Raw genomic sequence first — 9989 nt, forward strand, 5'->3', positions numbered from 1 at the left:
GAAAGTGGTTTTCAATTGGTTCCGTTGACTGACCTGGCCAACTTAGTTGGTGTCTAAGGAAAGCAACGAGCAGGGAACCTCCCACATCTTACGCTTACCTGGCCGAGTCAGTTAGTCAGTCTTGAGCTTGGAGTGCTCAAAAGCAATCTTGAAAGTTAGGAGCTGTCTAGATCTAAGTTAACCTTAGGATAGAGAGTCTATGATTGTTTAAGTTGATTGCAATTAACATCTAAACATTAATTAATTTCTCCCTTTTCATAGATTTAAGATTCTTAGGTTCTTCTCTTTAGATTTTCTTCATTCTTTTCTCACTTTATTATAAAAATATATATTATAAAAAAAAAAAAATTTGTGTGTGCTCTACAGTATAATTGTAAGGTGTATGCTTGGCCGTAGATCGTTACGACCAGAAATCCAACCTTTTGATCCAGAAATAGAAAGAACCCTTAGAGCCAACAGACATAAAAAGATGGACCGAAATCAGGAGAATGATCCACCCAAGCAATTGAAGGAGTACTTTACTCCTTCCACATATACCTACTCTCCTTGTATTCAAGTGCCCCCTGTGGAGGCCACTCAATATGAAATTAAGTCCAGTATAATCCAAATGTTACCTTCATTTTATGGACTTAGTAATGAAGACCCTTATAAACATCTTGAAGAATTTCTTGAGATATGCTCAACTGTCAAAATTCACAACTTCTCCGATGATGCTCTTAGGTTGAAATTATTCTCTTTTTCACTTAAGGACAAAGCCAAATACTGGCTACATACTTTGGATTCCATGACTATATCAACCTGGGACCAGCTGCAAGGAGAGTTTCTCAAGAAATATTTTCCCATAGGAAAAACTAATCAAATAAGGAAAGCCATAACTAGTTTTTCCCAATTAGATGGAGAAATATTTCATGAAACATGGGAGAGATTAAAAGACCTTATTAGAAAATATCCCCACCATGCTGTACCCAAGTGGCAGTTAATCCAATATTTTTATGATGGGCTCTCTGAAAGACATCGACAAATGGTCGATGCATCATGCGGTGAGACATTTATGCTGAAAAGTGAGGATGAGGCATGGCAACTGTTTGAAATTTTAAGTGAAAATTTATTACATCATATGTCTGCCTCTATTAGAGATAAACCCATGTTAAACTCAAAAAGAGGTGGAATATATGAAGTAGGAAATGCCATAGATATCCATCAAAAGGTAGATGAGCTGTCCCAAAAATTAGATCGTCTTCTAAACACTGGACAATCCCCGATTCCACCTAATCCAATCCAAGAAGTTTGTGCATTGTGTGCAAGTCCGAACCATTGTGTTAGTGAATGCCTAGCCGCACCCCAATTTCCTGAGTTTGTGCACGAGCACGTTCAGCAAGTCCAACAAGCTCGCAGACCAGAAAATGATCCATATTCGAACACTTATAACCTCAGCTGGAGAAACCATCCAAATTTTTCCTGGAGACCACAACCAGTGGTTGGTCCTGCCACACCTCGACCTCAATATCAAGACCCAACATATAGGCATGGACCATACCATCAATTTTAAAATGTTCCTCAACTGTCTACTACTGGTCACAGCTCAGCTTTTGAGGAAAAAGTCCTGAAAGTACTAGAACGATTAGAAGTCAACACTCAGATCCTTAACTCCCACACACAATCCATTGCTAAGCTAGAGACCCAAATAGGTCAACTAGCAACTGCATTCAGTAGGAGGGAAGGAGGAAAATTACCTAGCCAACCAGAGAGCAACCCAAGAGGGCAATTTGTGATTGAGAGTTCTAATACCCCAGAAGCTTTTTCTGAACATGCCAAATCAATCATGACTTTGAGAAGTGGAAAGGTCATTGAACACACTAGTAAAACCAATGAGACTGACCCTAAATCTCTAACCGAATCCAAATCACCCAAGAACAAGGAGGACCTGAAAATAGAGAAGGAACCAACTGCACCGGAATTATCTTACTTGCCTAAAGCTCCATTTTCGGATGCTCTGAAAGCCCCTATTCCTGCAGATAAGAAGGGAGAAAAACTCGATGAGATGTTGGAATTGTTTAAGCAAGTCCAAATTAATCTTTCCCTTCTAGATGCAATCAAACAGGTCCCTGCTTATGCCAAATTTTTGAAGGATTTGTGCACCCAAAAACGTAAATCTAGATCACAAATCCCAAAGAAAGTATGTCTCACTGAACAGGCTAGTTCTGTCTTCCAGCATGCCACTCCTCCAAAGCTTAAGGACCCAGGAGCCCCCATAATTTCCTGTGTTATAGGAGATTATCACATTGAAAAAGCTCTTCTGGATTTAGGGGCAAGTGTGAATCTTTTACCTAGTTCGGTGTATGAACTTTTTGGATTTGGAGAACTGAAACCCACATTAGTCACATTACAGTTAGCTGACAGATCAATTAAGGAACCACGTGGAATGCTTGAGGATGTCTTGGTCAAGGTAGATGAGTTTTACTTTCCAGTTGATTTTCTGGTTCTCGATATGGAATTAAGTGGCAACCCCAGACAAATTTCCATTATCTTAGGACGACCTTTCCTAGCTACGGCGAATGCATGCATCAATTGTAGGATAGGAGTCATGGATGTATCATTTGGGAATAAGAAACTGAGACTGAATGTGTTTGGTGCTTCCCAAGGACCATCAATGGATAGTTGCTTCAAAGTAGATACACTAGAAGATATTATAGAAGATGCAACACCCACAATTCTAGCACCTGAACCCTTAGATACTTGCTTGGCTCACTTTGGAGTGTATGACTTTAAGGGATATATGAAAGAAGTTAACATATTGTTGGATACACCACATGATAAAACCACTCCTCCATGGACAATCAAGTATGAGCCATTACCCATCTTTTGTTGGTTTTATTGCATATGACGTCTGGCTGAAGACGTAAAACTTAGCGCTTTTTGGGAGGCAACCCAAATTTCTTCTATTTTGTTTTAACTGATCATCATTTTTTTAAAGAATAAAGGACCACTCTGTATGGAAGAGTGTTAATAAACTTGACGTCTGGCTGAAGACATAAAACTTAGCGCTTGTTGGGAGGCAACCCAACGATTTCATATTTTTTTTTTTTTACTTTACCGCAGCTGCAGGAATTTAGAACAAGAGCCTATTAATCAATGAAGCTATCTTCAACTTCCAAAGCAAAATTATCCCAGGTGCACTCTCTCCTTTTATTTTCTTTGCTTTCCTACTCCATTAAGGACAATGTAGATTAAGTTGGGGGGGGAGAAAATTAATCAAATCCTCGAGTATGGTCAGAAATAATTAGTTTTGTGGATTCAAATTTTATTAGTCATCCTAATAAATGAATGATTAACGGTCAAGATAATTTTAGAGATACCGAGGAATAAATTATTAAGAAAACCCAATGAATGGTAGGGTTTAAACTAGATCAAATTTTAGGAGTGATTCTACAAACCCTCTTCTTACTGATCTCAATAAAGAATCTGCTTCATGAAAAATTGGGTGGAAAGATCGAGGTATGCAAAAAAAAAAAAAAAAAAAAAAACATTGGTTTCCTACTGAGTAATCGGGCCCTTTCGCCTAAGTAAGCGTTGTGGTTCGCGTAAAAAGGTAGGCAATGTTATATAATAAAAATAATAATAATAATAATAATAATATATATATATTAAGGAGACTAAATTGCAAGAAGATAATAAACCTCTTTCCCATTAAGTTAGAGGATTTAAAGAGTAAAGTGGGGAGTTGGTGAAAGAAAAGCTCTGAAATTTCTTTAGTTAATACTCAACCACTAATTGGGTCAAATTGATAATCCAATGAAATATCTCTTTAATGGTCTGACCAAGTATCATCTACCTTTTGGGATGCCTAACCTAATTTTTGATTCAAAACCGAGTCAGTACACAATGCTGATATATCTATTTTACTCGAGGACGAGCAAAATTCAAGTTGGAGGGTGTGATAAACACATAATTTAAGTCATTTAAAGCAGAAAATCATATTTAATTTATTTTATTTATTAAGAATTTGATGCTTCTTTTTATGTTTTACAGAAAAGATGATCGCCGATACAAAGAGTCCGATTCATAGATCAAAAAGACTCAAGTTTGAAGAAATTTGGACTTAAAATAAAATTAAAATAAAAGAAAGATGCATCCGGTATTATAGAAAATGAAGATACTATGCAAGGAATCCAAAAGGATACAGATGTCATTGTAAAGAAACAAAAGTTTCTTTTTGGTATGTGAAAAGGTGGTTCACGTTGATTTTCTCTGGGTGGTTTCACGTGAATTCAAAAGCTTTGGGCATGGTTTGACGTGAATTCAAAACAAAAGAAAGCTGGCGCGTGAATGTGGGCAGCATGGGCTCGTGGGCACGCGTGAACACGCGGGACGCGGCGTGGACGTGGGACGGGCGCTGACGCAGGTGTGGGCGCACGGCAGACAAGTTCAAAATAAGGAAAAAAATAATATTTAGAAATGTTTTGAAAGATTTATATTTTTTTAGTCCCACATCGGAAAATCATGTAAAACTCCTCCCTCCTAACACCTATAAAAAGACTTTTGTACTCTCATTGGAAGGGGGGAGCCCAGAAATTCTTCTAGAGCCTTGCGTAGAGGAATAGAAAGGGACTACTTCATGAGCAGCTAGGCTAGCAGTCTCGGGAGTGGAGAAGAAATTTTGTAACGACACAGAGATGGTTTATTATTCTAAACTTTCCTGTATTTCTTTATATGCAATAAAGATTATACTTTTTATTTAAATTGTCATGAGTTCTTTATTTGCTCCCTATCATATGCTTTCATTTATGCTTTCTTGTTAGATTAATATTAGGAATAACTTTTACTTTCCGGAGACGCGTCGTGATCTACAGATACGGGGCATGTCGAGGAAAGAAGAGTTGTTTACCTAGTACTTTTCGGAGACGCACCGTGATCTACGGGTACGGAGCATGCCGAGGAAAGACAGGTATTTTTCCTAAGATTAATCACATCTATTTAGTTAAAAAAGAGATACAACTCTGCTAGTGCAAATTAATTCAAAACTCCCGAGCTCTTTATTTTTTAATTACCTCAATTTTATGATAATTTACTTTCTAAATCAAAAACAACGCTTCTTTCTTTTACCTTGCAATCTCAACTTAGCCCAAGGTCCCTGAGGATACGATCTCGACTCATCCTACCTACGTAGTGAGTAGAGTTATTTTTGGTGCTATCAACGACTACGCACCAATATGAATTGATTAAGCCTAAAGATTTAGACTTTAGTCTAAAGGTTCTTTCATTATTTTATACGAATTGGTGGTCTCTACCTCCAATTCAAGGAATTACTTTAGTCCCTTAGCGGATACTAGAATCCTCACAAACTACATTCGAGCCTGAGTGTGGCTCGGCCAACCCTTGTACATCTATGGATAAGTTCATAACCAATTATTTTCTCAAATAATTTTTAGTATTTTATTTTGCATCAAGCTACATTTCAGTAGGCTTTAGCCTCTACTGAAAGTACTAGTTAGGTCTAACTATTAATATGATAAAATTTAGTGCATCAGACTAATGAATGACCAGGCCCGAGTGTAGCTCAGCTAACCAGACCACCTATTAGAAAGACATAGCTAAATTATCATATTATGAATGATAATTCCAATAGTTAGATGTGCACCAAGCGTGTGACACCATCCAATGATCATCGGACTATTGGACCTATTACCATCCAACTTAATGGGAGACTATGACTTAGTTATCATCGTAACTATTTTATTTTATGGACCTAATAGTTTAGAAGATTTGGTTAAGTTATTTTGAAGAAAATTAAAAAAGGAGTGACCAGCTAATCATAATTCTTTCACTGACTTCATCAAGTCAGATCATAGAAGACTGGATACAAGTCGGTCTAGAGGTACCTAAATCAATCATATTGATTCACCTATGTGACATGGGTTAGCTCGAGTCAATGAGTAGCCTAATTGAACATAGATCAACCACATTGGATAGATAAGTGAGATCGGTGGGAGGGATATGCTATTAACTCACCATAGACTCAATCTATACGAGTAGCTCCCAATTAACGACCACCGATCAAGACTGCCAAACTTACCTGGGACACCAATCAGTTTATCTATTTCAATTTGGTCTGCCTAAATACTCGAGCTCGATCACTGAGCTAGATCGATGTCCATCTTGGTCTAATCAAAGACATGGACTTTGACCAACTACAACTATTGAGAATTGATCAAGAGAAGAATTGACCTAATTAGGATTAATAATTAATTAGATTTAATCAATTACTTAACATTCCATTATCTATGTAATTTCAAGCCCTAGGTCTAACCTAGTTAAATGGATCTGACTTGAGCTAACCCATCAACCCATGTTTTATGAAAATGGCCTGAGATCTTTGATTCTCAAATCTAGATCACTTAATTCTTAATTAAGTTTAGGGCTGACATGGGTTGGGGTTCGGTATTTGAAAATAATTTTTAATTTTTATAAAATTTTTTATAAATTTTTATACAATCAACAGAAACATAATTTTAGATCTAACATATAATATATTAGATCTAAAATAAAATTTTTAATCTTTTTTCATTGTTCATCTTCATAGAAAAGATCATGCAACAACCCTATACGTCATAGGGGAACCCCATCGAATGGGAGGAGAGGGCCATAAAATTCTATTTTTTTCTATGATTGGATGGCTAGAATCTACCCAATCTGATTACTACACTACTCAAAATTAAAATTAATTATTTAGATCTAATCTAAATAATTAGATTTCATAATGATACATGCAGAATATATATGTCATAAGCAACGCAGCTCTGATACCCCTGTAGGAATACTACAGGATTTTCATGCATGCATTTTAAAAATTTTATAGTAGAATAACTTTAAATTAAATATTTTAATTTATAATGCAAACACATGATCTAATTATAAAATATCCTACAAATGGATCTATGATATGTATATATGCATGTAAAATTTTGAATAGCAAAATCTGCATGATGTGCATGAAAACAAGCAGTAGATCTGATCTACAATAGCTAGAGATCCGAACCTAATACTTGAGCACAGGTAGTTGAATGCCACAATCGTGAACATAGATCTGGAGGTCCTCGTTGGTAGCTCACAGTCATTCGGCATGTTCGACCTCAACAAAACATCCATACGAAGCCCTGGTTCCGATCAGCTGTCTTCGAGAATGCTAGCTTGCAAAAATCACTTCTGATGGCTGATCTGATTGGATCTTTTTCTCCAATCACCTCAGACTCTTTCGAGGTTGAAGATAGATCGATGAAAGTCACTGGAGTATGGAAGATTAGTAGAGAATCACCAAGATCTGATCTGGAACTCCCTCTCCAAAACTACTCAGTGCCAAGGCTGAACTCTCACCCAGAAGAGATTGCTCTCTTCTTATCACATGCCAAAAGCAAAATCACCTACCCAAGATTCTCATACCCAAATCTCCTGGTTTGGCTGCTCTCCTCTTGCTTCATCTCTTGGTGCAAAATTTGGGGATGCAACACACAAAAAAGGACTCCATTTATGGTTGCTGATCAAAGGTGTTTGGATAGGATAGAATCCCATTCAATATTCGAATTCAAAACTCTTTTGAACTCAATCAAGCTAATCTTATCCCCATCAATTCTCTGATCAAAGAAGCATCGAACATAAGCTTATGGGTGTGGGAAAATGCCAGAAGCTTCTCCTTTTTGCCGCACAAATGGAACTCCTCAAAGTGGTCGATGGGTGGAAGAGATTAGGATGAGGTTTCAATTAGTTTTAAAACTCCTTTTAAATTCAAATTAAAACCAACAAAATCTTTATCTGAGTGGGCCAACAATGAGGAGTATTTTCTAGAAAAATCTCATGCATAAACAAGTTTTATGCGATGAGTTATGGAATGGAGAAGGTAGGTGGAGTAAAGGTCTTTAACTATTTGAATTTTGAATTCAAACTTGAATTCGAAATTCAAGTTGATTTCAAATTCAAATCAAGTTTGATCCAATCAAACTCTATCTGATTAGAAGTAATTAAACCCAATCTAATTTGATGTTAACTCAACTAAGAATTAACTAGATTCAAATCCTAATCAAATCAGTGCTTAATCTCCCATAGCGATTAGGTCATCCCATAACCTAATTGTATTTGACTTAATTGAATCCAATTCAATTAGACTTAATTCAGACTTTAATGCTCAATCAAATTAAATTAATTAAAAATATAATTACCAAATAATCCTTCTAAACATCACCAACTCTTAATGAATTAATTTACTGCAACTATTGTTTAAGAGTAGTCATCAATCACATTGACGATTTTACCCTTGGATAATTCTTAATCGTCGATTAGCCATATGATCGGAAAGGTACTTCTTATGTGTGTGACCTCATAGGATCGAAACTAAATCGATAGTATCGTAATAAATTTTTATACCAATCAAAGTGACCATCTAACAATGGTATCTGACGTCCAGATAGGTCGAATGTGTGCAAAGTAACATCCAAGAACCTAATAGACTATGGTTATCGTATAATTCATCCCTTTGACCCTTGATGCTCAAGATGACTTTAGAGTTAACTGTTAACTCTTGATTAATACATCCTAATTGTGTCTCAACCCAATTAATCTGGTGACTCCTTATAAGGGTTATCTTGGCCAAGATTTTGCTAAATTGAAAATACATTTAAGCATACTCTCCAATGACTTGGAGTGGTCAATTCTTCTTGACTCACACACTGACTTCATAAGTACTTGACTATATCCAAAAACTTTTCGATTCTAAATTAGAAACTCAAATAGTCTGGTACTAAAGCACAGTGAGTTACTTGCAAGTTACCGTGATGATCTCAAGTTGGAAGAATACTTATACCCATATCCCTTCGGAGTAACTTTTGATAGCACTATGTTTTGGAGTTAGTCATGTTCAGTGAATTATACTCCTATATCTCACTTGCATGTCATTCCAGTGTCTTCATACTCCTTAGTTAAGAGGACAACCAACGTATATGGTATATAACGACCTATACTTGATATAGCTATTGTCTAATAGCATATCATTTGGTTGTGAACAAGTTTTAATGACTAATGATATATCTTCCTATATTGATTTAATTAGTTCTAAGGATTTCATCACAATATTGATGTTCATAGAAGATGTACACAAAGTGATGAAACAAGCCAAATAACAATGTATTAATAATTAACAATTCATATGCAAATTTACAAATATAAGCTCAACTGTCAACAGGCTAACGATTGACTTTGTAACATATTTTTTAATAAAATTCTTATTTAATTAGGTTCAACAAGACTTAATCAAAAGTTCTAGCCAAATTTTTTTTTATGTGTAACTCATTGGATTCTACATCTAACTAGCAGTAGGTCAGATTCAAGTGCACCTAATCTAATTAGGTCCAAGACACACTGAACCCAAGTCCATCAATTAATTAAAACTCTTCTAATTAATTTGCTAAATTAAACTATTAGATTTCAATTACGCAATAGAAGGTTGGATTTCAAAATATTTATGAAACCTAAGAACACCCGAAACCCTAAATCCTAGGATCCCCTTTAATGCATTCAACCAAATTATTAAACTATGATAAAATGAAGCATATAATTTTATAAATACCTCAATCACTATTTTCAATATCTCCACAAGGTACACAAGTGTATACCCTCCAATGGTAATCCACATAGGAATTGGCACAAAGAGATGCTCCTTCTGAACCTGATCATCGGATCCAAGTTGACCTTGACTTGATCGACTTAGTCGAACCACTTTTCAATCCTAATTTGGACCACTTTTTGACTTCTTAAAAACTTGGCTAGACCTCTTAAGACCCCCTAGAGCCTTATCCTAAACCTGATTAGGCTTAGATTAGGCTAGAATGGCTTGTCCTAAGAGAACTAGTGGTGTAATAAAGAGAGGAGGAGAGGATTCTTGTCTTAAGCAAGACAAGATGGGATATAGGAATTGAATGATCTCCTCTCGGTGCCACCCCCTA

The 9989-nt window shown here is 36.1% G+C and overlaps 1 non-coding gene across 1 annotated transcript; it reads right to left on the reverse strand.

Moving 5' to 3' along the window:
• Positions 1-856: 856 nt before the first annotated feature.
• On the reverse strand, positions 857-962 carry LOC140854477 (small nucleolar RNA R71). The gene has a single exon (XR_012137695.1). It is a non-coding gene; the product is annotated as a small nucleolar RNA R71 (small nucleolar RNA).
• Between the last annotated feature and the right edge of the window lie 9027 nt (positions 963-9989).

Source organism: Elaeis guineensis, chromosome 16 (genome assembly GCF_000442705.2).
Source record: "Elaeis guineensis isolate ETL-2024a chromosome 16, EG11, whole genome shotgun sequence".
NCBI classification, from domain to species: domain Eukaryota; kingdom Viridiplantae; phylum Streptophyta; class Magnoliopsida; order Arecales; family Arecaceae; genus Elaeis; species Elaeis guineensis.